Below are 6,172 nucleotides of genomic sequence, written 5' to 3' on the forward strand. Positions count from 1 at the left end.
AGTTGGGAGCCACACATGCCACTTGCCTATGGCTGGAAAATAGTGCTTCATGATAGGTATTTTGTATCAGCCTTATTTCCTTACCGAGGGATCCCTTTTCTTCCTTTCCATCTTCTACCTCTAATTTGTTATCTCGATGTGCCTTATAGATCTTTGAAAGATAATGTAAATGTTTTCTGGAATATAGCTGGACATCAATAAACAAAAGAAAATGGCTGACTGCCAACAGGGTGGCAAGTGTGCATTAAGCAAGATGACAGAGGTGTGTTTTGTTCATTCATTGTATAAGATCTATGGCCATTTGAGGGCCACCTGGGTGGGTCAGCAGTCTAGTGTCCAATTCTTGATTTTGGCTCAGATCATGATCTCACAGTTGGTGAGTTTGAGTCCCGCTTTGGACTCTGCCCTGGCAAGTGTTGAGCCTGCCTGGGCCTCTCTCTCTCTGTCTCTCTCTGTCTCTCTCTGTCTCTCTCTGTCTCTCTCTCTGCACCTCTCCATCTCTCTCCCAAAATAAATAAACTTAAAAAAAAAGATCTACAGCCATTTGAATATTGTGTAAGATTTCTCTGCTAATCCTATAAGCTCCTGCTTCACTTACAGGGTTGACTGGTATGATTTTGCTGGGAAATCATTGGAATAAGAGATAATTCTGGGGTTTAACAGTCAGCTTTGGTATTAACTGTATTATCTTGATCAAGGCTTTTGGGCACTGGTGTTCTTATTTTCAAAGTCAGGTATTGATTCGTTAGAAATCAGAGCTCCGTACCCTCAGGGGTCTGAGGAATTCTGTGAGGGCGTCAGTGTGTGAAGCACTGGGCAGATGACAAAGGCAGGGTGGGTGTCCGAGGATGGAGAAGCCCCAGCCCCACAGGAGACCTGCCAATCTTTCAAATACTCTATTGGCGAGCAGGCGGCTCCGATTAGTCCAGACACTGCCAGGCGGGTGTTTTTTTCCTTTTTCTTCTCTTAACCCCTGGGTCCAATGACCCTGCAAAGGGGCCCTGGTTCTGACAATCTGTGGTGATAACTCCACGGTTCAGCACAGCCCACCTTGTTCAGACCGGGCAAGTGTGAAGTCTGAAATGACAGCCACAGCATGAGATGAGGTTGAAGGGATTGCAAGGGGGGAGACAAGAAACCTTTTAAGAACTGGCTGACAGGCCCCGGCACTGGGGCAGGGCTGCAGCTGGTGGGAGAAGAGCCAGCAGACCGAGCTGACGGGCTGCCGTGAGGGGGGCCGGCCTTCCCCAGTCCCGACTCTGGACCGACCACGAATCTAAGAGGCAAAATCACAAGCAGTGACAGGCCGTAATAAATAACTCTTTCTCGGTTTCCCTTTCTTCTCTCCCCTAGACCCTTAGGCATTCAGCCTCCTTTCTGCTCCTTTCAACGGCTTTCTCATTCTAGGCTGCCCATCACTCAACCACAGTTCAGATGTGAGATCCTCCCTGAAGCCTCACTCCGTCTCCTTGGCTGGAACCCTCCTGTGTTCTAGCAGCGTTTGGTTTGGGTGCAGATCGCATTCCCTCCAGCACTAGTTGTAGGACGTCCATGGCTGTTGTCCCTTGCTAGAATGTAAGTCACCTGGGAGGAGGGACCACATCTTCCCTGCTTTCCTATCTTCCTCTTGGTGCCTAGGACAGTAGTTTGCCCAAAGTAGGTGTTCCATACATAACATATGAAAGCCGAGAGTTTAAGCTCTGTGGCCAGAAACAGACTCAATCCCAGCTGCTGGATCCATTAATTATGTGACTTCAGGTGTATTATCAACCTCTCGAAACCTCACTGTTTATTATACTTTTTTAGAGTTAAAATCATGCACAATTCTTAGCATAATCATTCCTGGTGCCTGGTAAGCACTGAATAAATGTTAAAAACAATGTTGCCTTGTGTTGGGTTATGAGTCCATTCTTTTCTTCACTATGTGAAAAATGAGTTTCTGTGTGTCAGTGAGACACAGGGCCTTGTGGATGACGGCTTTAGGATGACCCAGAAATGTACTGATAAGAACCACAAAAGAAGGATTCCGCAACTTAGATTTAAAGCGACCTGGAGAAAGGGTGGCTGATGCCAGAAAGCAGCAATGCAGACTGATTATGGAGAGAAGGCCTGAGGTAAACAGCATACATTTAATTAAGAGGAGCAGTGGTCCTGGCTGTTCAGAATGGCAGATTTGTTTTAATCAAAATACCAAAAAAAAAAAAAAAAAAAAAAAAAAAAAGCGGAGAGAGTCAGAAGATTAGGCAAAAACTGAGAAAAATTCCAAAACAGAATCTTCTTGTGGAATCTGTCCCAAGACTAGGGTGTGTGGGATGGAGAAGCACCAGGGACTCCTGTGTATGGATACCTAAGGGTTGGACAGACCACTTAGGGGCCTGGGGCTGTGCCCAGGGGGGCAAAGGAGACCCACCAGGTCTCCCCAGAAGGGCACAGGCATCCTCAGAGCTCCTAGGCGAGGGGTCCTATCTTCTCCGGGAGTGAGGAAGCCCTAGAACAAAAGTTAAACATGCCAACTGCAAGCTGGTGACCAAGCTACCGACTTGCAGTAACTCCCCTCTTTCCCTAGAGCTGGGAATGTCAAAATTCCTTACAATGTGACAAGCGGATGTGGATTTCTAAGCTCCTGTGAGATGAATGAACCACTGTAATAATGGAAGGATTTGGGAGCGGATGAAGGGTCATCTGGAACCAAATAATTAGAAGGTTGCTTGCCGAGCATGGAATTAAGCTATCATATTTCAATAATTCTAAGACACATACATTATCACCTTGTAATAGCTCCAAAATTATGATATATATTAGATGATGGTGTTCGACAATGATGTTGGCCAGGCAGCAAGTGAGGTGTGGCCTGGTAAAACATGCATATGTGTAAAATCAAAAGTGCCCGCATTAAAGCTCACAAAATGGGAGAACATCTGGAGACAGATGTGGACAACCCTTTAAAGAACTGTGAACTCACCATGACTCTGATGGCACAAGGGATGGAAAAGAAGAACACCAGTGACTTGACACTTAGGCAAAAAGTAATAGGAAGAATCAGGTTTGTCCATGCTTCTCCTAGAGACAGTCATTACGCCTTGATGTGCAGCAGAAGTGAGCACACAGTCCCATTTCATTACAGGTAACGCTAAAAAGATTATGGATGCAGGGGCGCCTGGGTGGCTGAGTTGGTTAAGAATCCGACTTCAGCTCAGGTCATGACCTCACAGTTTGTGGGTTCGAGCCCCGTGTTGGGATGTGTGCCGACAGCTCAGAGTCTGAAACCTGCTTCAGATTCTTTGTCTCCCTCTCTATCTCTCCCCCTCTCTCAAGATAGATAAATAAGCTTTATATGGATGCTGAAAAAGAAGATGTGGATGCAAAGATGGAGATTGAATAAAATTAATACTGTTTTTGCTGTTTTATCATGGACTTTCTTAAATGAAATAGGCTTTTTTTTTCTTTTCTTTTCTTTTTTTTTTTTTTTTTAAGTTGAGAGCAGTTGGCAAGTGGAGAATATAGTAATCACTGGTCCATTTCGGTGCCACTGCCTGAATTCCTGCCACGGTTCCAGCAATTTTGCCCACCTGTGGTTTTGCACCTTCAGTTTAAATGCCAACACTACAAAAGGACAAATAATATCTTAGCATTACTGTAAAAATAGTTTTCACCTTGTGTGCCTCCTGCAAAAGTCTGGAGGAGACCCAGGGATTTGGGTGGAGGTAGACCATCCAGGTCTGCCTTCTGGGGCAAAACAGAGCATGGAGAAAGGAAGAGGGTAGAGTTTGCAGGAAGATATAGGAAATAAAGCCTAAGCCAGCACTTTGCTTTAGAATGATATAAAAACAGATCTCAATGATAAATGTGGTTTATAGGAGCTTGGAGACTAGCAGAAGGAACAGCTCAGTGTACAGGTAATAGAAACTCAAAAGCTATAGCATAGTGTAATAGTGGCTTATTTTTTCTTCTGTAGTTATATATGCGATAAGGTACATCTTTGACTTCATTCTTTGAGTCTTAGATTCCATGATGCTTGATAAAGGGGGGGAGAATCAAATAACTCACGCATTGGAGTGCCCGGATGCATCGCTTTCCCTGAGCCAGTGGACCTGTCACTAGGAGCAGACAGGTCAGGGTCCTTAGGACAGATTCCCTGCTCCCTAGGTGGGATGTCATGTGTATTCATCTTAGAAACACTTGGTTTTCTAGCCTTCTATTATTAATGTGTCTTCCTTCTGAGAGACACATTTTGTTTTTCACGCTATAAACACACAAATGGGTGAATGAATAAATATTAATGGCCTAGAAGCCACTGTGTCTCTCCTTCCAGGGATTTTTGCGTATCTACTCTGCTGAGATGATTTTGTACTTTAACGATCATTGAGTAGTTTTATCTTATCTCCAATTCTGCCTCATCCTTGGAGAGGAGGGATCATGTTACTCTTCCCCTCTCCTCCTTGTCCTATGTTTACAGCCTTAATAAAAAAAAGAAAGAAATGAGACAGACCGATACACCCCAGCAGCTCCAGTCACTTGCACACATGCCGGGTTTGCCCCTGTTGTACCTTGAGAGGAAGGTTACTGTCAATCTACAAACTGCAATCACTTGCGTTTTCATTTGCAAGGGAAATGGTAACCTAGAAGCTATTCTTTATTTTGAGGGGATTAGAGCTTCAGCTGATAACTGGACTGTCTTATTTGTTTTTATAAATTTTTAACAGCCTGAAATGGCATTAAACTCTACAGAGAGTACAATAGAATGCCACTAATCCTGTTGATCTTATATTGCTTTACAGAGGAAAGTAGAGCAATAAATCCTTTTAAGTGTAAATCAGGAGAGATGTTAGCTATTTCTCTGCAAGGACGTGTCTTATTACTAGCTTATTACTTGGCTGATACATTAGAACTAAGGTATTAAATTTGAAATGCCTTTTCTTCATCCCCCTGCGAGTTTGCTGATCCTCCATTCATCCTTCCTCCTCCAAGTAACTGTACTTTTCCTCTTTTCTTTACTTACCTACCTACTGACCTACCTACCATCCATTTACCTATCTATAGACTTGCAAAATCTGTGTCTGGCCATCCTGGCATACTAGGATACATTCCTGAACAGCATTATGACAAATACTTTTTGAGGGAACAGAGTGAGACTTGACCCTTGGCTCCCAAGAGCTTGGAGTCCAGTGGAAAGACTAAGTCAACTACAGAGGGAACAGAAACTCAAGGCTGGATTTGAGAGCAGATTGGTCAAGGGTGAGGGCTCAGTTTAGAGCCTCACTATGCACGTCTCTAAGACTTCCCACCTACAGTCTCAGGCAAAGCCTTAGACCTCTCTGAATCTCAGCTTCCTCATCTTAATACAAATCAATTACATAGGGCTGTTGTGATGATTAAATGGCATACAGAGTATTTAGCACAATGCTATTTATAACCATAATTGATATTATAATTTGTGCTCAAAGAAATGCAGAAATAGTAACAAAATTGACCCTTAGATTAACAGTAATTTGCCCCACCACCTGCAAGATGAGATGTATGTTTGTTTTTCCTCTGTGTACACATTAGGACAGGCTGCTCTCAGAAATAAAGCTAACCCAGAGTCCCTGAGCTGTCACTAACACTACACATATGATAAAGTTGTTTCTTTCCATGGGTCATATGGCTCTGACTGAGAAAAGGGACTCCTGGAATTCTCTTTCCTATGGTAGAAATCTGTTGTGATAAGCCACCTGCACAGTTTCAACTAATCTCTACTCTAAAAAGCAATAATACCCAAACATGTTGCCTTCCTAGAGCTGGGATTTATCCAGATGGAAGCTGGTCATATGCAGCGTAGGTCATCGTATTTGCTGTGCTTGACCCCACACAGACCAAACCCCCTGTCTTCTGCCATTTGTAGGTTTGGCTAGTTCCCTGTTCCTGGTTTTTCCCCACCTGCTGCCATATGAGGGCAAGACCCAATAGCCCCCCGCTCTTGCAGCACCTTCCATCCCATTCCAACACAGCCGTTGATAATTCATTTGGGTTTTGGGGAAAGCAAGGGTCACAGTCTCCAGAACGTCAGGGGGGCAGAGGAGACCAATCTACTTTGTGACTTAAGCAATCGGGACTGCCCACTGGAAGCGAGGGACAATGGAGGAAAATGTAAAAGGCCTCGTGTCAGACCTCAGAGTGCCTTCTGGCTCTAGTT

This window comes from Suricata suricatta, chromosome 2, assembly GCF_006229205.1.
Source record: "Suricata suricatta isolate VVHF042 chromosome 2, meerkat_22Aug2017_6uvM2_HiC, whole genome shotgun sequence".
Classification (NCBI taxonomy): domain Eukaryota; kingdom Metazoa; phylum Chordata; class Mammalia; order Carnivora; family Herpestidae; genus Suricata; species Suricata suricatta.